Below are 24,537 nucleotides of genomic sequence, written 5' to 3'. Positions count from 1 at the left end.
TAGCATATTAATCAAGTATTACATTAAAACGCAAATTATCTACATTGCCATCAAAGTTAATGTTAGAAAATAAAAGAGTGTTTAAAAAAACACCTAGAATCATATATAAAAATATATAGAAAAACATATAGAAAAACATATAGAAAAACAGCTATTCAGTAAACCTCTTGACAATAATTTCCCACATATAAAAATGTTTATGACTATAAAAATGCAAATAAATATACTCAGAAAAATAGCATAAGTACATTAATGTAAAATAAATGCACTATACAAATAAACAAATGAATATATATATATATATATATATATATATATATATATATATATATATATAAAATATAATTTTGGGAACCTTTTAAAAACCTTCTTTTACTATTACCATACTATTACATATGCAGTGCTTTTAATTTTAAAATACATTTAATAGAGGCATATTCGTTCAACCTTGGGGGAACATAGGCAGATGTTCGAATTTGCCAAAACACCTCTTGTTCTTCTAATATCAACTGCCATGGACCGCCCCTTAATTCATTCTGTACTTGATGTAAAACCACAAATACGAATGCATGATTGGGATAATCAACAATGTGTTTTGCTAAAGCATTAGCTGTGTCCCTCCTACCTATGTCATACTGATGTTCATAAATTCTTTTTCTTAACATCCTTTCAGATTTACCTATATAGAAGGAGGGGCAATTTTCACACAGGGCTGCATACACAACACATTTTGTTTCACAGTTATATTTGCAATTCAAGTAATATACTTTCCCATTAATTTTTAATTTTTCACATGGCATGATATATTTACATTGTGGACACATTCCACATTTACCCATGCTAGCAACTTTAGCCTTGGTTTTACCCATCTCAACTAAATTTTTAAGATTGGGGCCTCTTCTATAAGTAAATTTAGGTTGGGAACCAATCACTTTACACAAAGCATGATCTCCCAGGATTATACTCCAATTCTTAACAATAATATCTTTGATAACCTTATGATCAATGCAATATGTGAAGAGAAAACTAAGGCTAGACGACCTATTTTTACTGATAGTATTCATATCAAATTCATCTGACCTTTGCATGGTTCCTCCACATAGAAGGGGTCTAAAATGCCCAGATTCCCTCTTAAGCTTCACTTCGTTCATTATATCAATGATTAATGTTTCTGGATATCCTCTATTAGAAAACATTGTTTTTATGTTTTCACATTCATAAACAAAATCTTGATATTCAGAAATCATCCTGGCAGCTCTAACATACTGCCCCTTCACCACCCCTCTTTTCTGGTGATAGGGGTGGCTACTAGAAAAATGAAGGTAACTATTAGAATGTGTAGGTTTCCTAAAAATCATTGATTTAAATCTATTATTACCTTTATCTTTACTGATCTTAGCGTCAAGAAAATTTATTTCATCTATTCCAATATTATATGTAAATTCGAGGAAATCGATCATTTGGGAGATACTACTTATAAAGGCAGGTATCTGATTAATGTGCCCTTTCCATATGAAACACATGTCATCTTGGTACCTAGTGTACCAAGCAACATGTTCTTGGTACATGTGATTCTTAAACAGCATGTTACGTTCCCAATAAGCCATTACACTATTTGCGAAACTACTTCCACAAGGGGACCCCATAGCTATACCGTTCTTTTGGAGAAAAAACTGACCTTTAAATACCAAATAGTTGTTGGAAAGGTCCAATAAGGTCTCTACAAGATATATATATGTGTATTATCTGCTTTCTTAGAAAGCATAAAGTTCCTGGTCCATTCTATACCCAGTTGCTGGGGAATGATGGTATATAAATCTTTAACATCTATGACCAGAAAAATGAAGTCCTTATTATAAATTACTTGATCAATATTGTCCAAAAAACTCCAGGAGTCCTTGCATATTTGTGGTTCATCCTGGATAAGGGGTTTAAGTATACTGTCCACATACTTAGCACATGCGTAAGTGATAGAATCTCTTCCATCTACAATTGGCCTAAAAGGAGGATCAACTAAGCATTTATTCAATTTTGGGGAACCAAAAATAGCTGGAATCTTTCAAGCTGGCATAGACAGAAATTGAAAGATATCAATATATATGCTTCCTTCTAGAAACAAATCGTCAAGGACACCTCTTATTCTCTTATATGCCATATGGACTTCATTTAAACTAGCATCTGAATATGCTTGAGACTGTAGGTAATCAAACATCTTATTCTCATACTGGTATTCATCCATAAAAAACTAGACCCCCACCCTTATCCGGCTTCATGACCCTAATTTTACATTGATTCAAAAGGGAAATGAAGTCTAACTCACTTTTAGCAAAAATATTGCTCAGCTTTGACTACGAATCACTGGGGTCCATTTCATTGATGACCCACCCAATCGAGTTTTATTTTTTATCATTATACTTTTTATCCTTTATTGACTGAGATTGCACACTATGCTAATGGCCTGTTTTCAGTGGAGACCCAAGGTGGTTTTTCTATGACTAGTAGAAATTTGACTAGTCATCAGGAAATTTGCCTAATATTTTTGAAAGGTGCTATGGGATTTATTATATCCACCTGAGCTACTAACAACTCTTGCAGATGGGATCTTCTTTAAATATCTCATCCAAAGAAACTCCTCAAAACTCACCTTAAAGAAAATAAAAATAATGTACATGCCCCTCATGTAGGGGAACAGACTTACGTATACCAATTCTATGGTCACATAAACATGAAGAAAATGGAATATCTAAAATAGAAGTAATACAATAGGCGTCCAGTTTGGAAGCAGACTAAAGTGACTTAAAATGGACAACAGTGACTGGCAAAGCTACTTTGGAGAGCTGTATTTAGTTAATTGAGTCCATTTTCCACTAGATAATCAGCACTGTGCAGGGAAATGTATTACTCTATAACAGTGACCACTTCCATTACAGAAAGTGTGCCAAAATTAAATCTCCATGCAGATCATGACAGGATTCTTCTTTTGGCTTTTCCCAGTTAGGGGTCGCCATAGTGGCTCACCTGTCCGCTCATAATTGGCAGTGGAGTTTTACAGTGTTGAATTGCCAGCCCGGCACCCAACCTTCCACAGAAGGCACACACATGCACCCACTCACACCTAGGGTCAATTTAGAGTGTCCAATCCACCTACAGCATGTATTTGGGATGTGGGAGGAAACCAGAGCACCTGGAGGAAACTCACGCGACCCCAGGGAGGACATGCAGACTCCACACAGAAGGCACCCCAGCTGAGGATCAAACTGGAGAACCTCTTGCTGTGAGGCAGCAACGTTGACCGCTGCACCACCATGGCCACCCCAGATCATGATAGGATTACTGAGTCAAATTTAAAGCTCCACTGAAATTCCTATCTGTGGTGTTAACATTTTATCTGATACAAATACAACAATGTTGATGTACCATTTCTCTGGAAGTTTCATTTAGAACTATCCAGGAGTGTTAGCTATAAGATGACATTGATAGTGAGTCTAGAGTTTAACAGACTTTTCACAATCACAGTTTATCCCGTTGGATATTTTTTTTCAAGCAGTCATATTCTCCTTGTCTGCTGGATAATTTGAAAGCAATACTGCTCCATAATCCAGCAGTGACATTACATGAGAAGCAACATTTCTATATATGTTTTAAGAAAAGTTGCATTTTGCAGTGCTGAAGTTATACAATCTCCAACTGTAAACCCATTCACAGTGACATTTACTACCTAGACATAAAGTTGTGGACAACTTTGCACATTAATTTAGTATCTCCCTGATTAACTGCTTAATCCAATGCAGAATCAAGGAATAGCCAAAATGCTTGCCAGCAGTCAGTGGATGCTGGTAAAGAAAGTAGTCCTGGAGGGGATATCAGTCTATTTCAGCACATCCACAGTCACATAGCATTCACTTTTACAGACAGCTCTCATGATTACCAAATTACCTCCATCATGTCCTTGATATGCAGGATTAAACTGTAGCCCCAAGCAAAAAACTATGTGGACTCATGAATGATATATAGACTCCACAATGATGACCTTCATTGAAATCTGAATTGGAGAGCTTTGTGGAATGAGGTGACACAGTTAATTACTGTACCACTAAGATGCCCACATATGGCTACATAAAATCACTTGTTATATACTCTAGAATTAAACAGCATGAACCACTTCCCTCAGGAATTTACTAAAGAACTTTTGAGATTTTTTTCAGGGATCAGTCCTCACATAGTACCACAGGGTTTATGTAGCTATTTGGCTGTTCCTTTTTTGCCATTCAGTTCACACACACACACACACACACACACACACACACACACACACACACACACACACACACACACACACAAAAAAAAAACACATATTACAAGTGCTACGGCTGAGTATCAATATGATATCTTTAGTGTGACTTTGGGATGCAAACATAGAAATAATTATTTCTAAGAAAAAGTAGCATGTCAAATTATTTTAAGTGTTAGATATGAAGCTTTTTTACCAAATCAGAAGGATATCTGTCTCGATTACTTCTGTCTCTTTATTTATTGGTCACTGTGGACCTCATCCTACTTGCCTGATGACTAATGCCCAACATCCAGGGATATCATCCATACTCCTACTGCTCAGACTACTCCAGTATTGTTGGGGCTGGTCAAGGATCTTCAGGGCATCATTGGGGCCCAGACATCTGTGCTTTGTCCAGGGGGTTATTTTATATAAACTACTCACTCACTCTCCCTGCCCCCACAGTCATCAACTACCTCCAAAGGCAACTCTCCTGTTTGGATAAAGTGTCCTGTTAGGAAATATCATCAGTGAATACCCTCCTACCCAGGATGGGCACACACAACCCTCCCTGACACTCTGTCAGTCACCCAAGCTGTTAATCGAACTTGGTTGTCTTGGCTGTTGGCAAGACTTTATTCTTGTATGCCTCTGGAGCAGGACTGTCTCAGTAGTTTTTGATCCATTAGCTCACATAACATGCTAAGTGAATCTAAGTACCCAGAGATCTGGTAGTACTTCTCAACTCTCCCTAATTTTTAGAGACACTCCTAATTTTGTCTAAAACTTTTGGTTTTGAACAGTTCTAAGTTAATAGAATGAGTATTTTAAAAAATGACCCCAATTTGCAGTCTATTTCCTAGTTTTGTTTTCCTTTGTCCCTAATATTAAAACATAAAATTCATAATGAAACTTGTATTAAAAATAGGTAAACACAACAGAAATACTTGTATTTGTAAACAGGGTCAAATTAAGATCTGAATGACCATGATACAGTGATAAACTGTCTCATTTCAAAAATAAACACTTACAATAGAATTGGGATTTCACTTGCCTTCATAGTAAGAAAAATAATAGCTATGAAAACATAACTATGTATCGATGTTGTGACTTCAAACACAGAAGAGTTTACAATTCTGAATAAAAAGTAGGATTTTATTTATTTTAAAATATTGTACCATAAAATCAGAATTTGTCATTTAAATTCTAGATGTATCAATGTTTCACTTATAAGGTTAGGAATAAAATCTTTTTTAGTTTTGTTTATTTATTTATGTTTGTTAACCAGAGTAGTCTAGTGATCTAGTATAGATCCATTTCACCTACCACCTGAGCGATACATTATTCTCATGAAAAGATGGTGCAGAAACACAACAGGGGAAGGTAAGCAGAACAGCACAAGTAAAAAAAAATAAAATAAAAAGCTTATTATAGAGAGAGTTACAACAGACTCTAAGCAGATGTAAAACTCAACAATACATCCATATATACAATGTTACAAGGGCTGAGCTAGGTATATAGGATGAGGAATTTCTGGTTCAGTGTAAAGGGTTAGGTGATTTTTTTTCCGTTATGGTGATTTCTTAGGTGGGAAGGTAAAGTAGAAAAGAAATGTGTAGTGGTAGTACAACATCTTAAGAGAAGAAGATTGGTTAATGTTGTGAGCTTTATATGCTTAGACTATGCCTCTGTGTACTTATGCAGAGTTTAAGCTAATATTATAGATGTAGAGATACAAGTTGTATACACCTTGATAGAAGGCTGAGCATGTTCTGATGTGTTTATGTTATTGAGGATGAGTGAAGCATGTGTATTGCTTTCCTTCTTAGGTGGGTGAGCAGTTGGTCTCTGAATATTCTGTATATGGCTGTGTTACACAGATCCACAAGGAGTGAGTCACTTAGTTTAGTGCCAGGACAAAGAAAGCATGCTCAGTGAATGACAATGAGTTCTTTGCTTGTTTGACAAATTTAAAGGCTATTCCTAAGACTGTTTAATATATGATGGCTATGCAATTCTCCTACTTAAGACATCTAAAATCTTTCATTTCAAAATATCAATATTTTTTGGATAAGGATATAAAGAATTCTCAAACATTCACTCAGTGGGGCTCAATTTAATTATAATGGTCTGTAGTAAATCTGTTAATTATGAGACTTTTCACATTACAGAATGTGTTGTTATACTGAATCACTTACAAAATTTTATTCCCTAAATCATTTCTACAGTGCTTAAGTCCAGTAAAAAATTGTTTACAGTTATCCGTTTTTTAGTAATTTTATTTATTTTTAAGATGAAATAAAATTACTTGCTTGCAAAGTATGTCAGAATGTCCACACTATTGTCATAACATTTTCCTTGACTATAGGAGCAGAATTTAGGTAGAAAAATCTAAATTAAATTTACTAATTAAATGTGTGCTTATAACCCCAAAATTCTTTAGTTTTATCAGAAAGAACATACAAGTGTATGCTTCCAGACATAAGTTGAATATAAACTTGGACCAATTTCTTTTCAATCATATGATTGTAGAAACTACCTTTATTTTAACTTCAAACTCACAGTCAGTGGAGACTACTCTGTATGCAACTGCAAATCTCTTTGACATATGCTCAGGATGTTGCCATTACATGGCATTATCAACATTCAAAATGCTACATTCCCTAAAGAGCATTCGTGGAAATGTTCTACTAAGCTCCATTTTTCTAGATTCTGATGAATACTGCTTGCACATTGTAATTTAGCATGTCTCTGTTTCGCAAGCTACAACATGAAATCAGTGCCTCACTGGTTAAGATGGCATAGTCAGGTTATTACACATTCCTATTCCGGAGTCAAATATAAAAATTTCTATTATAAGGACAATTAATTACATCTCAAAATGGCAAATGTGCATCCTTGTCAGGCAGAGTGTACTCTGCTGGCCTTTCCTCAAACACTGAATGTGGAGATTTGATCTCTTCTAATGGTGCTGAGAAAAGGGTAATTACGCTATGGTCAAAGCTAATTTGCTTTCTGCCAGATGAACTGTTGTATTTTATTGTACGGTGACATTTTAAAGTAATTACGGCACTGTTGACCTTAGACAATTCCAGTTGTATCACCGTCTACAGCTGCAGCATTCTACCTTTGGCTGGCAGACAGAGGCTGTAACGAGGTAATGACATGGACAAAGACCACCATATGAGGCTTGTGTGAGGTACACAAAGCTTAGCTGAATGAATCAAGAAAATTCATCTCAACATCATTATTATAGTCACACATCCTGGCCACCATAAAACTGCCAATCGAATAAAAAATGACATTTAAAATCAATTTTATATATATTTATACATGTGTGTGTGTGTGTGTGTGTGTGTGTGTGTGTGTGTGTGTGTGTGTGTCTATGTGTGTGCAATGCACAGCTAAATGCATGCATGTTACATACCTTTTTTATGTACATTATACTTTATAAGCAAGACAGTAGTTGTTGTAAAGAATCATTTAATCTATGCCTGATTATCTTTTCATCGTGCCTTTGAAAGTGTACTATCTCTACATATCTGTTTGCTTAATTGTTTTGGAAGGGATTATACTTATTTTCATAAAAGGTTACATTAATTCATCACATAAGCAATGCTGCCACAAGTGAGAGCCTTTGATCTAATTTCAAAGTGTAATATATTCAGCTACACCAAATCATATTCTTCAATAGATAATTGTTTGAGAATAGATATGACTATGGTTTTGTGAGTGCAGTTGTTTCCTGCTATGAATTTTTATGCTGACTTCTTTTTGAAAATCATGAGTAGGATTAGTCAGCCAGCAATTTTTCCTTCTCTATAACTGCTGAAGACACTATACTCTGATAAGCTCCAGTCTATTAGTGATACTACAGGTAGGAGTGCTCAGTAACAAAGTACATCAACATTGCTCATGAGTAACATTTGTAAATGCTTCCGATGCTATGTGCAATAATGCTGAATCCTCTAGTAAAATTATATACAGAGGCTGATAAATGGATGTGTAAGATAATAAATCAGATGTATGGGCATCAGTCACACTAATGCATCCACGTACACACAAACACGCACATGTACACATGCAAGTGCATCTGTGCATGCACAAGCACGTGTGTGCGCACACATACACACACACACACACACACACACACACACACACACACACACACACATGCATAAACCTAATATACTGTTGTCAGTCTGGTCTTTCTTTTGAGAAAAGTTGACAAAGTATAGGCTTCCACATGAACAAGCATTTTCTTTTGCAAAGTGTATCGGGCTTTTAAAAAATATACAGCTTTTGTTCCATTTGCTTCTCTATAGCATTATGTCTTGTGATGTCATTATCATTAAAAGTTCTGCTATTATAATATTTTACTTTATTATTTTAAGTTATAAAAGATCTATTTTAATGTATGCATCATGAAAATGTTGAGATGCAACTGTAACCAATGACACCTAGCAAATCTATTGCATTATCTCATTTATTTTTAAAGACTATTTAACATAATATCAATGCATTTTTGTTTCTTTTTGTTTAAAAAAATGCATGCTGAAGCAAGAGAAAGGGACACAGAGAGAACTGAAGCGATGAACTGGTCTCAGGATGACACGAGTTCAAAGGCTAAAGACTATTGATGTAGATAAAAGACCAGGTTTTTATCTAACACTGAAAGACAGTCCTTGTTTTGTAAAGGCTGTGCACATAATTAGGCTGAAAGCAGCACACTTCAGCCAGAAAATCACTGAGAGCCGAGCCTCATTAAACTTACATACTAATTAATTTAAAGGAAAAAAGTTATTCCTCATTGATACATTTTTAGTTTGGTTTCCATCTTCTAGATTTTTATTTTCCTAAGCCACATTAAATGAAAGCATTTTACAAATTGAGATTGCTACTGTGTATCATGTCAATATAGCAGATGTTTTCTTAATAGAGCAGGGCCCAACAGTTGCTTATACCACTCAGATGAAGAACGCTATGTTTTAATTACATGCAGTTAAAGAAATGAGCAAGATATGTAATAATCTATCTAGAAAAAAATAATTAAATGAGGAAGGTGAAAGCCTGTTCACAAAACTCAAAATTGCATTTATTAAAGCATTGCATCAAAATCTCAAATGTATCTAGATTTTGATTCCAGATACAAAATTACTGGAATATAGTCCAAGCTTAACTAGTACTTCAGCTTCACTTTTAGTTGTCATTTAAAATTCTGCATATAGTCATGAAAAGCTGAAGAATGTGGAAAATATTTAATGACAGCTCTATTGTCTGGTTATCTATGAGATCAAAGCATATATATATATATATATATATATATATATATATATATATATATATATATATATATATATATATATATATATATATATATATATATATATATATATATATATATATATATACATATACATACACACACACACACACATATGAATAAAGTCTAGCCCTGAGTAGCATCCTGCCTTCGCTCAGAATTATACCACAGTATAAGAACAAAATGATTGACTTCAACAATTGGAAAAGCTTCTGGTGTCATTCAAAGGTTATCCAGTATCTGTCTGCCTGGGATGACATGATCGACAAACCATGATGCTTTGCCAGTGATGGTCTGCACCTGGCGCCCCTGGGATTCAGGTTACTGGCTAAGGCTCTTGCCACCCCTAAAGTGCCTTTTTTAGGCAAGGCTCAAAAGACAAAACCCCCACCGAAACAGGTACCAAGTATGTAAAAGCTGAAAGTAATGCTACTCAATGCTAGAAGTCTAAACCTCAAAATGCACTCTCTTGAGGCACTCCTAAAAATGGAGAACATCAATATCTGTACAGTAACTGAGACCTGGTTCAAGGCTCCAGAAAGCACCCCTGCAATACCAGGCTACAATTCTTACCACACTTTTCGGCCACCAAACCAGGACCGAAACACTAAAGGTGGTGGAATGTCCATATCCACCAAGGATATTCACACCTCCAGGCTAGTTGCCCAACAAAATGCATCCAAAATTTTCCAGGTGCAACTAACACTAGGTAAGATGGCAATCCAAATTGTAGCTTGTACAGATCCCACACCATGCCCCAAGATTCTCACTGCACCTTTCTAAACATACTGGAAAATATTAAGATACAACCAAACACCCTAATACTGGGTGATTTAAACTACCCTGCCATTAACTGGGAAAACTACTTGTGTCACAGCCAAAAACCTTCCCCTGCACGGAAGCTATTGCACGGCACAAAAAATAATAGCTCCACCAAGAAAGAAGCCAGCAACTGGAAGCAATAAACACTAATTTATTTAGTGAAACATAAAGAATTCCAATAACAAAACAGACCGGTTTTGGCTTTGGTTTTTACCTAGCCTTCATCAGTGCAAAATCACATAATAGATTGGAATCCATTATATAATACATCATAATTAGAAACAAAACATGATTGGTGAGCTCATGAATATGCATACAATATTTATAAATATTCATTAGGTCCAGGCTGAAATAATGCACCTAATTTTACTATCCATTTCTTTTCTTTTGCATTCAGTTTGATATGCCATCCTGATTTGTTGCTTCTATCACCTATTATTTTATCAATAATGGTGAAATGAAATTTGGCTGTGCTATGTTTGAGGGTGTGTTTATACAATGCATTACTGGCTCTTTTACATCTGACGTCACTCAGATGTTCATATATGCGTATTATAAAAGGTCTTGATGTTTGACCAATGTAAAAAGCATGACACCTACAGGAGGCCATATAGATAATCCAATCGGTGTTACAATTGGCAAAAAACTTTATATCAAATATGTGACTGCTGTTGTTGCTGGAAAATTGTTTAGTTTTTAATACATATTTGCAATTACTACAGTGTCCACATGGCATACAGCCCATACGTTTGTCTCCTGATATGGATGTCTGAATCATGTGCAGATTCCTAGATTCAGAATGATGATTGTAATGGTTAAAGTAGGCACCCAAGTTTTTACCTTTTCTGAATGAAAATGAACATGTTTCAGATATGAGGCTGGACAAAGCAGAATCTGCTAAAAGATTGTTCCAATGACATTTGATGATATCTATAAATCTATTGGTATTTCTACCATAGGTGTTTGTGAATCGCAAACTGTTATTACTCCGTGATTTATTCTTGTATCTGAGGAGATCATTACGATTAAGCTGAGAAGCATAATTACTGGCTGTAATAACATGACCCATGCTATAACCCCTTTGTTTGACCCTGGGAAATCCTAGAGAACCCATCCCAATGGAAACCAAGGTATGTGTTGCATTACATATACTAGCTACAGGCACTTTTCAGAGGCCCGCAATGGACATACTACAGGTGTCACAGGCTTCAGCCTCAAGAGTATTATGCCACTTTCTCAGTGCAATGCTTCAGCGTTTAAGGAAGCATATCTGGTTTTCACTTACCCCTGAGGAGATATCTACCGGTATCCAACATTTCTATGCCATAGCACATTTCCTTGAAGTTCTGAGGGCCACAGACTGCACAAACATTGAAATAAGTGTCACACCTGGTGTACAGAGAAGGAGGTACATCAACAGAAAGGGATATCACTCTTTCAACTGTCAGGTGGTCTGTAATACCCAAGGAATCATTTATAATGTGTATACAGGTCACAGGTGTGCCATGTAGCATACCTGTGACCTGTATGTAAGGTTTTCTAGGGATGAACTTCCATCTAGTGAAGGATGCAGGCTATGCACTGGAACCTCGACTCATGGCATGCATGAGTAACCCACACATCACCACACTAAGCAAAGTATACAATGGTGCACATGATCAAACTAGAAATATTATAGAGTGTATTTCTGCCTTGCTTAATTCAGGTTTCCAATGTCTAGCCACAACTGTAGGTGCCCTGCAGAATGACCCGCCCACCTCAGCCAAAATACTGGCAGTCTGTTCCATGTTACATAATATCACAGGGACAAAAAGGCCAAGGATCACCATTCTCAGCACCACAAGAAAGAGCCTGGCATGGCCAGCAGACATAAGTGAGGAGACTGAGGAAGAAACAGCAACAAGGCATGATCCTGGCAGACAGAAGCATACACAATATAGTATGGCCCTGACTAAGAGGCAGGGAACAGTGCACACACTCGCTATCTAAGTCAAAACTTAAGAAGCTAAGCAAATACAAACAGTAGCAGTGATACTTGCAAAATTATTAGCTTTTACACATGTAATGGTTGTGTTCTGTGGGCATCAGACATAGTAAACCCCAGAAGAGACTGCTTGTATAAGTAGCATCAGCTAAGGTAATTGATGAAACTATAGAGGAGATAAAAATGATTATCCTCATTTGCAACTACTGAACTTCAAAAATTACTTTCTATATTCAGATATCTCTTAACAATTCAAGTGGGCAGAATAAAACTTTTGTATGCAATACAAGTCAATAATCCTTTTTATTAGTAACTGTTAAACCTTCCTTACAAAAAGAAATTTACAAATTCTAGAAAGCACTCGGTTAAGTAATGAAAATCAAATACCCCCAACAAAACAACCATTGAAAAGTGAGTAGTGCCCACAAAATAATGTGAAGTACACACTCTTGTATTGCATGCATTTGTTTGTACATGACATGCTTCATGAGCTTAACTGGTGCAAATTTCCCATTCATCCAATTATTATGAAACGACAAAGTACAAGTGTGAGAAAAAGGGTATATTTCTTCCTAAATGTAAAGTGTTAGAATGTCAAGGCTTTAATGCATGTTTTTCAGGTTCATATCTAGTGAAGGGGATGTCTGTGAAATTAGGGATCTTTAATATCCACATTGTCATGGCATAAGACCACAGAGTTGTTGAGAAATCATCATACAAAGATATTTAATTTTTTTTGTTTTTCTTTCTTTTTTTTTTTTCGGCTTCATCCTTTGTGTGAGCATTGGTATTGCATGTCAGTGACTGCCATTGGTCACTAGCCATGAATAACAGTTAGCTCCCCAAGGCAAAATCTCAAAAATTCAGTTTGGAATGCCTTCGCTAGCACAAATGAGACTGGCACTAGTGTGAGTCAGTCAACAATCTGGGCAGTACTGATTGCCAAAAAGACATTACATAATGTTTCCTGTGACTTAACATGCCCATGCTTTAAGATATGAGTAATACTACCGATAATGTAGGATTTAATTCCAGCTTTTGATATTTACAAGTTCACTACTAAACAATTGATTCTGTGTTAGAACTTGAACTATTGTTATTAATAATAACATAATTTTATATGCTTGATGTAACAAGTAGAAGGAAATAAAATCACCACAAAATATAGATACTTAATCCAAACCGTTTGAAGGATGTCATAACAAGTAATCATAACAGTAGTAAATTTCCTTAAAAAGCTATACATCTTAAATGTAAATGGTGTGCACAAAATGTCCTTATGTAAGGTTCTGTGTGATCCTTTCCTCTGTAAATCTCATGACTTGAAGGTATGATGATGTGTAATGGAAATGCAAGTTATCATGTGGCAAACACTATTAAAAAAGTGAATGTTTCAGGGTAGTCCATATGTGCTTGGTTCAGTACTAGATATTTCAGGTCTCCACTCGTATACATCGATGCATTGCTGTTTTATATATATATATATATATATATATATATATATATATATATATATATATATATATATATATATATATAGATATATATATATATATATACATATATAGATGGGATCCATACAGATCACCGAATGTACTTTCCACCGAATGATTATCGGTGGGGCATATTTACGCGAAAGTGCTTTTCACTGAAAAAGCACTTTCACGTAAGTATGCCTGTTCCGGAGATCGTACTATAGTGCGGGTAAGGGAAAATTCCCTTTTCCCCACTGTAGTGCAATCTCAGAGTGAGAATATTAAAGTAGGGGGGGTGCAGGGGGGCTTGCCCCCCTGCATAAACATAGATTTTTATTTCTTTTTTTAACCCACTTTAATGAAAGCACTTTTCGGTGAAAAGCGCTTTCGTTAAAGTGTGTTTGATGATAATGAATTTGGGCTTTTGCACTTTCGTGCAAAAGTCCTAGATCCATATAGATATATATTTTTTTCTTTTTTATGTTTTGCCTTTTTGTGATGCTTATCAATGAGCAATGTTGACTAGCAACATTCAGAAGCAATGAGTAAGAGTTCACATCTGAAGCCAAATTGTGGAAAATTTAATTCTTAACTGGTATCAGTGTGTTTCAGTCAAAACCTTAGACAGTATAAAGTGCAGAAAATATATCTGTTAAATAACTTTTTTCTGTGGCTCAGTGTGCTAATGCAGAAAATTGTGAGCACAAGTAAGGATAATGCAGAGTTTGAATCATGATTACAGATCTTTTTACTGAGGGGGTCAGAATAATTATTATCAGATGTGTTATTAATAACTGAATATGAAGTACAGCTGTCAAGTTGCAAAATGAACTTTACAATACAACTCTGTGTAATGAATGCTAATTAAGGTAGCTATACACTATATTAGGTGTGTTAAGCTTAGCAAAGATCATAGTTAATTTAAACTATACTTGCAGGAGTGTATTTTTAACATTTGCTGGAATAAAGTATGACTCGACACAAGTATCATTATTTTGTGTGTAGGACAGTATGGCATTTAAGGAATGCATGGCCCCTGTCTCAACATGTTTACTGAACTCATTCAAATCACTACAAGGAAAGTAGGGGGTGTGGAGGGTGAAGCCCCTCACTTTATGTAATGTTTTAAAGTTTTTTTTATTTATTTATTTTTTTGGGCGCCACTGTTCAGAGGTTTTGACATTGTAAGCTTTCGCTTACATGGGGTCGATTAATCATTGTTCGCTTTTTTAAGCGTGCGATGATGTAATATAGACCCTTTGTCATAATTACACCTTCACTCGTGTTGAAATTTTTATATTTCAACTTACAAGCTGTAACTGCTGTGGCATTAATAGTTAACAGACAAAATTAGCAGTTAAGCCCTTTTTAGTGATGGGTTCAAATCCTAGGTGCTGTCAGTTACAGTTTGTAAAATATATATCCCACCAACCCATTATAAACCAGTTTATAAAATTGTATCTATTAACAACACAGATTATTACCAGCATCATAGAAAATGTCATGTCACATTATAAATATTATTGCTATCCACCATACCACAGAAAGTGGCCAGAGATGGCAATATCCTTTGAATGGTAATTCAGATAACACTAGCAAAAAACATTTGAGGATTTCAGAGTAGACCATGTGTAAAAACATTGGACATTACACATGGCCAAGTCTCCATGACACATTTCACACCTGCAGTGTTCTTTTAAAGCAATCATACCAAATGTATCTGCAAGGCCATTTGTGTGCTTCATATCACACAAATGCAGTTGGCAAACTTGTCCATCATTGCACAGGCTGGTATTTGTGTGACCTGGATTGTCTGCCAATTCCCTGTCATATTTCCAGATAGCCTTCAGATGACATGACAGACTAAAGTGAGTGTGTTTCTCTGCTTAGAGTCCAAATTGGTATCAAGAGGATTCCAGGATCTCTATGGCATGCCTCCTAAAGCACTACAGACATAGACTTCTGCAGGAGGACTTAAACGGGTCACAGTACAAGACCGAGGCATGCAATAGTTTGGCCAAAGCTGTTACCAGTGAAACTGACATCCCATGCACTAGTGAGCAATATCATCACTATTATAGTGACTTTAAAAGGCACAAGTAGGACCTCCAGGTAGGCAGTATTTAGTACTAATGACACCCCTGTGCTCTGTAAGTATATTGACAAATCACTAGCCAGTACAATACCATGGATTTACAAGACGCGTCTTTTTTCATTAGGCTTCTTTTTTTCTTTCTTTCCTGTTTTGTACAGACATTGAAGGCATAGCTGTAAATAGGGAGATGCATTAGGAACAACTGAAACAACTTGGAGATGCACAGAGGGAGTATGCCTTAGGTATGAATGCAAGAAAACTCATAATACATCAGACATTTAGTTCATTTTAACAAATTTCAGGACATCAGTGAATATAAGCCTGAGGGATACACACATGACAGACCACAGAATAATATATACAACACTTTTTTGCAATCATTACAATCAAACTTTACATATTTGTACATGGAGGTCTTAAACTGGAAAGCACATATCATATATGCCATATTCACCTGTTTGCTGAATGTCTATAATAGCACTGAGACATTTATATCTGGATGTGCTAATGTTTACCATATGTATGTGCCAGTTTGGTTATATTTCAAATATTATAATGACATGGAATTGATGTTATTTTATATATTTTCTTTTCCCCGTATCTTTTTTTTTTGGGGGGGGGTATTGCTGCTGCAACACAAATGGCCATCAGCATGAGACGTTAGACCAATCACTAGAGATTGGACCACCACACCTCCACAGGTGGCTGCAAAATCACCACTACAGGCAGCACAGGCATCTACACATCTCGGTCACAACCTGTTAGTGTTACCACCACAGCTCCTGCACTACCTGCACCGATGGCATCGAGTTGTTGTACCCTGGAAGATGGTGCAGTGATACCCACAAGTAGTAGTACTAGTGGAGGTGGCTATTTTGTCAGCTATTAGTAGATGACAGGGCTGGACAAGGACTTTATGAAGATGGTCCTCAGTGCCCAAATTAGCAGAACTGAGGAAGTCCTCAGTCGAATTGGAAAGTCAATGCCCTGTTCCACAATACTAGAGTCTCACTGTACTCGTGCAGGATGTGGATGTGATAGACCCTATCTATCCCCAGTTTTTGTGTCTGACCTTTTGTGTCCATCACCATTCCTGTCTGTCTTGTATGTCCTTTATTTCTGCAACTGCTATTTAACCTGCACTACCATAGCTACCTAACCCTCTTATTCCTAACCACTTTTTACAGCATTCCCCTCTATACAAAGAAAAATGTACACTTCTTATATAGCTTTCTACTTCACCTATATGTCTGCTTGACACACTTGATCTTGTCCAAGTGGCCATACAACACTATTCAGTTGTTGTCACCCAGCCCTGATATGGTGACTATGTAAATTCATCAAATTCTTTTTACAAATATACATTTATCTTGTGAAGAAGTGGATAACTGTGGTGCTTTCCACAATACAGCACATTCCTTTATTCTTAGCCCAGTGTCCTATAGTCTGCTTGTCTGTTGTTTCACCTCTGTCCTGTCAACACAATTTTGTGTGTTTATTCTTGTCAAAAAATAGAATCACATACAGCACACATGGCCAGAGTTGACCAATGAAAAAAATATTCATTTTTTTCCTCAGCATTTGCATGATGCTTGGCATCGTGTACCAATGCAAAATGCCAGCTCACGGCATTTCATGTCCTATGGCAATAACTAAATATTTTAGTTTTTAATGCACTTGTATTGTCGGCATCACACAAATGTGATTAATCCGACTGTGCAGCTGAAATACTGACTGACAGCAGTATTGTGAAACAGTTAATCTTATGGCGTTTGATAATTATACCTTAAGTGATGTTATAGTTGTCATTGTGATGAATCCTGATGGCTATATTCCCCTACATTCTCCCTTGTTTCTATCATTTGCCAGTGTCCCTTCAAAGGTGTGAATTTTACTAGTTCCTGTGTTGTCTGCTGAAATAATGCTGTGGTAACTATACTTTTTTTTGCATAGTGTCAGGGTTCAAATCCAAAAGTATGTCAAACATTATTTAATTTTTTTTTTATATATTAATTTGACAATTTTCATCAACACTCTGTACATATGTTATTAACCCACCATAATCCTGCTTAAGTCATCATTTTGTTTCATCATCCTACCTCTTCTTGCTTTTCTGAACAGTTTCTTATGCACAGCACAACAGTTATTATGATGACAAACCTCAGATTAACAAACTGCAAATATGACCAGAAGTAACCCATAAACAAAAATCTTTTTATCTCTCTCTCTCTCTCTCGGTCTCGTTTTCCTGTCTCTCTTCTTCCTTCTGTGTCATCAGTCGTTGTCATCAGCATTTGCACGATACCTGACACAGAGCAGCAGTGCTAACTAATGGTGAATAGCAGTTCATGCCTTTTGGCATAAATTGGTGAGTTTTTGTCTTTGGCCTCAGTAGTCTGCTGCCCCTTATGCTACTGTGCTTAGCCTCACTGCATTACAGAAAGACAGACAGTAGTATGAGGAAACAGTTATTATCATATGTTGAATAGGCTTCACAGTTGAATGCACACAATCTGGGATGGTTCAAATGTCAGTACTGTTATGACGTATGTTGAAAACAAACTCCCTTGCTTCATACTGTTTTCATAGTGCCTTCAAATGTGTGTTTTTGACCACCTGCCACTAGACTTCCAATGCGGTTTGAACAGCTAATGATCACATCTACAGAGTGTTGATGAAGATTGCCAGGTGTTTGAATTTACCATCAGGTTTAAAATTATGAACAATATAATTTCTCATAAAATTTTCCCCTGTGAAATTATGGAAATTATGGATGCATATGCTATTCCACCAGAACTATCCTGCAAGGTCCCTTAAGTGGTTCATAGTCATACCAAACTTGCTCATACCTTCCCAGTAAAACATGTAGATGTATGTTATATAGTAACTGTAATGCAAACAGATATAATTGCATAAGGAACAGTTCAACATGCCTTAAATATGTGGGAAGTCACCAGATATGAAGACAGTATAAGTGCATGCCTGTACTATCCATAGAATACTTTACTGCAATGATCCTGATGAATGTCTAAATAATGACACAGAAAACATTAACATGGCATGCATAGGTTCTGCACAGAAAGCATTAACATGGCATGCATAGGTTCTGAAGAGTATCAGAATTACGACTGTCTATATGTCTGTTCTTATTTGCATGAAGCTTGATATGGAGCATCACAGACTACTGCTAATTCCTACTACAAGTTTAAAACCTCAAAAAATAATTATGCATGTGCTTATACATTGTCATTATTCATGCAAATTAGCTTATTAGCTGTGCACTTCAAGAAGGAATTTTGACCAAATAAAAAAATAATCTCAGTGGCAAGTTAATATTAGTTGCACATGCTTTAATGGCTTGTTGTACTCAAGATACGATAAGTTCACTGTGATGCTGTCTAAACACAAGATTGCACTTCATAATGTTATACTTGCAAATGTCTGGCCTGTATATTTTGCATTTGCATTGGATATTGTTCAAGAACTGCGGTGGTGGTGCTGCGGTAGCATTGTCACCTCACAGTAAGATGTTGTCCTGTTCGATTCTTAGCTAAAGCGTCTTCTGTGTGGAGACATGCATGAATGGGCGTACCTTCATTGAAGGTTGTCCATCAGAGCTGGCAACTCGGCATGTAAAAATCTGCTGCCAATTATTAGCGGACTGGAGTTCCGCTGTGGCTACCCCTAACCAGGAAAAGCTGAAAGACTCAAATTGGATATTGTTCAAGAAATACTGACAATGACACACCAGATAATGAAGATTTGCATTCAGTGATCCTGAGCTGAACAGTCAGGAATGTGTTGTTGTCACTCAACTATTTCACAACTTCGATTAATATCTATCACTGACATGGTCACTACACCACAATGTGAAACAGCTACAGCTCACTCACACTACCAGAATATTCTTGAATGAAATGATACATAACTTATCTGAACAGTATATAAGTGCTTGTAATCAACACATTGCTGCTTTTCTGCTTGTCAGCGCACATTCTTTTTCATCCAAATATGTGACACACACTGTCTGCTATGCAACAAACTGATGTGGTCATCCTTACAAATGTGCCATATCTCACACGTAAGTCAGACTTCTCCCATGGTGTTTGCAGTTAATACAGTGTTTGAATTCTGCAAATGAGTGACTGACTGGCATGAGTGTGTGTGTGTGTGTGTGTGTGTGTGTGTGTGTGTGTGTGTGTGTGTGTGTGTGTGTGTGTGTGTGTGTGTGTGTGTCTCTAGTGCTAGGTAGGACAGGATTCACCCATAGATCTGATGTGTATGCTTCCACTCAGGAGAAACATTTACACTAGGAGAGGGATACCCATCAATTTCTCCCCGTTTTAACACAGGAAATTGTTCTGTGACACACTGATGATGTTGTCATCCTTTCAAATGTACACTCACATTTGTAGTCAGACATTTTATGTGGTGCTTGCAGCTGATACTATATATTCTAGATTCTGTAAATAGAGAGTTAAGTGGTTTGAATCCAGAATGAGTTAATATTCTGAGTACTAGGTAGGAATGGTTTTACCCACAGATCTGATATTTAACTGTACAGTGAGAGGCAGCTCTTCAACCACTTTCAGTTCTTTTTAGTAAACATACCTTCTTTGCCAATACATGGTGATGCCATCCTTTCAAACGTACTCTTATCTCACACTTCTAATCAACCAGCTAATAGGTTCATACACCAGGCTAATGGACACTAGAAACCTTATAAGCCTAGACGTGCAACCCAAATGTGACCCAGAAATTTGATTTAAATAGGGGCTGATTTACTGACTGCCTCTGTCCATCAGAGATATAGGCCACTGGTCCAAGTTGTACTCATATAAGGATAGGGAGAAACTCTGCTTCACATGGATGGAGAGACTTTTCTGAAAAATGGGAATTCTCTGAGAAACATATCTATCTCTCCAACATGTCCTATTTATATCACAAGCAACATGTAGGTCTTTTAATCTAGTAGTTCTGATGCTGTTTGTTTTACTAGATGTGCAGACAGTTCATTAAAACAGGGTCCAGGGATGCCCTGTATGCCAGGTAAAGATCATCACTCAGAAGTCTGTATGATACACAGTAAAGAGACAGGGCATTGTGATGATCAGCGTAGGACACTCTATTTACTCTCTGTATTTTTTGTAAGAAATCTTTGTAGATGTTTCAATTTCTGCATGTGTCTGGTCATGTACATATCAAAGGGAGCATTATACTCTATGATGGGTCTGATAAGGGCTGAGTATAGTGGTATGATGACCTCTGTTGACTTAGATTTGATGCCCTTTGAGGGGTGTTTTATTGATGATGTAGTTACCTGGACTTGCAGATTTCCTAATAGGTACTATAATGCACTTCATGCCATTGAGTTTTAAGCCATGACTTTGCCACTAAGCAACTGCCTAAGTGAGATCCTTCCTGAAGAGTGTTCTCATCTTGGGTTGATTCAACGACTGCTCCCAGTTTGCAATTGTCTGCAAACTTGGTTAGCCAGAGGCCTCTGACATTGACTTTGGCATCCAAGAAGTAGATGCCAAAGAGGAGTGGGCCTAGCACAGAGCCCTGTGGGACTCCACTGGTGACTAGCCTTTTTGTGGAGGTAGATTCACCAGCTCTTACCTCCCGGGTACTATCAGTGAGCCAGCTAGCTATTCAGTGTGTTATAAAGGGATTTATACCTAGTTCAGTAAGTTTGTTGACAATGCCTGTGTGAGGTATTGTATTAAATGCTTTAGACAGATTTAGATCGGCAGTATGCACAGTTTTTCCCTCATCCACTGCCTTAGTGACCTTTTCAGAGAAGTCCACCAGATTCAGTAAGCATGATGTTCCTTTGACAAAGCCAAATTGGGATGAATACAGTGTCTGAAGGTCTCCTATGTCCTTGTTGATAATTTCCATGATCATTTATTCCATAGGTTTGCAAATAAGACTACCAGACTAATGGATCTATAGTTGCCAGGATCCATTGAAGGTTCGCTCTTATGAATGGAGAGGACCACTGCAGTCCTTCATTCACATGACACAAAGCCATATGTGGAGTTTGCAATTAATTAAATGTCCACTAGCTTCTGATCATAGATAGGCAAACTATTCATGTCCAGACATTAATCCATAGACTTAGTTGTATCTGTATGTGATAATCTGCATGTAGGTAGAAATGTTATCACCCACAGATCTGATGTACAGCCAAAGACAGCTGACCCACTACTATCTGTCCCTTTTAGCTCAGACAGCTACTTTTTTCAAAACTGATGAGGCTATTTGTTGAAATGTTCTTTATCTCACCCATGTAATAAAATCTCTCCTTTGGCACCCAGAAATGATACATTGTTCTCTAACTAGTAGATTTAGTTAGGCATGAGTTTGAATCTGGCATTCTGTAAATATCATGCATGTGTGTGCTTCTAAACTGAAAAGAGATAACTGGATTATATAACGCACATGGATGTGTACATCTACTGTTACTTGGACAGACAACTCATACCACTCCTTCGATCAGTTTTAAGCCACAGATATGTTTTGCACCACTGTGGTGATGTCATGCCTTCAAATATGCTCTTTCTCATACTTGTAGTTAAACTTTTCCTGTGGCTTATGTAGTCAATGCACTGTCCTGTAACTTGTGTACTTAGGTAGGTGTTCAAAACCAGCAGTGATTGAGTAGTATAACTGTGTGAGACTAGAGCTAGGGATGAATGACATACGCCACAATTCTAATGTATACAATTAAAGTTGGAGAAGGCTCCTCCATTAGTTTCATTCCTTTATTTCTCAAACAACTGCTTTGCACTTCAGTGATGATATCTTGCCTTCAGATATGCTCTGCCTCACATTTGTGGCAAGACTCCACTTCATACAGTTAATACACAGTTCTCTAGATTGTGGACTTACATAGGCAGTTGTTGAAATCCAGCAAAAGAGTACATTGATGATCTCATTCCATTTAAATAGGTGTTCTTTGATTCTTGTGGTGAGAGTTCTCATGACATGCATGTAGTTAATACTGACTTCTATAGTGAGACAGGTATTGGTTCAAATCTGGTAACCTGTATGTTCAAAACAATCTCAACACACAAGAGCAGCATACCCAAAAAACAGTGATATGGTTAACTTGCACTTGTGTCAGCAGTGACATGGCTAAATACTTTTGTTCCTTCAGAATAATATTTAACAGATTCATGACCATCAAAAAAACATTCTTAGTTCACACCTTGAAGTGAGTCCTTTCTGACACCTGTACAGTACTATTTCATGTGGCATTTGCAGTTAATACATAGCTCTGTACATTGTGGAGCATGACAAGCAATGTTTTGAATATGGTTAGGTATGCCTGTCAGACAGTTATGATATACAGGAGTGGCTTAACCTAAAGTATTTGATATGACCCAGGAACAGGGTCACAATTTTAAGGCTCAGATTTCACATTAGGGGAGCCATAACTATTCCAAAAGAATACTGATTTAATCCATTCAAGTGTGTTCTTCCTGAGACAACAGAAATGCTTCTTTACCTGGTGTTAATGATTGATGCACCTCTCTCTGTGATCTGACCATGGCCAGATGTTCAAGTTTGACAAGATATGACTTCAGAGTATGTTATATACATTATTTACAGCCCAGTTCTTGATGTGTGCCATGCTGCATATTATTCACAAAGTGTGAGTGCCCTTGTGTTGTAATACTTTCCTGTGGCTTTGTGGTGGGTAGTTGATGCTTTTGCAGCCATTGCTCTACTGACTTAAGAGCATGCCCAGTATAATAATGTACGTGCTGCATTGTAGTTTAGCAAACAGACCATTAAGTAATCAATGTTATGAGATGGTTGTTATTTGTTCTTCTTTGGCAAAACTTAATAAATTTAGCCTCTGGAATGCTGGACATGCCAACATCTGTGCAATGGTGTTATTGATCAGTACGCAGAGGTTAACAGCATTTGTTGCAGGTTAGTAAACCGTTGGTGTTTCTGAAATGTAAATTTTCAACAGGTCACATCATAATACATGTTACTCTTTAACTTGGTTGTAATTTATTTCAGTGCATTATCATATAGGTGTTACTAGCGTGTTCAACAAAGCTCATTACTGGGCAAAATGTGATGTACAAAAATGATCCGATACTGCATTCACATGTCTAGTCTGATAGATTTTAGTATTTCCATGTGTATTGTGTGGCAGTTGCAGCAGAGTGAATATACATAATTTCACTGATTACACTGTGATGATATGAGGTATTGCCAGCTATGCCAGGAGAAGTAGGGCAGTAGAGGTGTAACATATACCAGCATAGCTAGCTGGAATTTTGTAAAGAATATGTCATTTGTATATCAAACTGATTTGTGCAGATGCTTGTGCTGAAAATGCATTTGTAAAGTTGCTTGTGTTAAAAAATGCATCAACAGTGTGTCCACACTGGTCAAAAGACTACCATTTGTATTAATATTAAATCCACTCAGTATAACTGGGTACCATTGCAAGAGACTTAGCATAGCTGGCACTGGAGTGTCCAGTGGTAGTAACTACCTTATAGGCTGGGCAGAAGGGGGCATGACTAGTAAATCTGT

This window comes from Protopterus annectens, chromosome 2.part2 (assembly GCF_019279795.1).
Source record: "Protopterus annectens isolate FY-2018-M chromosome 2.part2, PAN1.0, whole genome shotgun sequence".
Taxonomy (NCBI): Eukaryota; Metazoa; Chordata; order Ceratodontiformes; family Protopteridae; genus Protopterus; species Protopterus annectens.
This window is presented reverse-complemented; position numbering follows the sequence as displayed.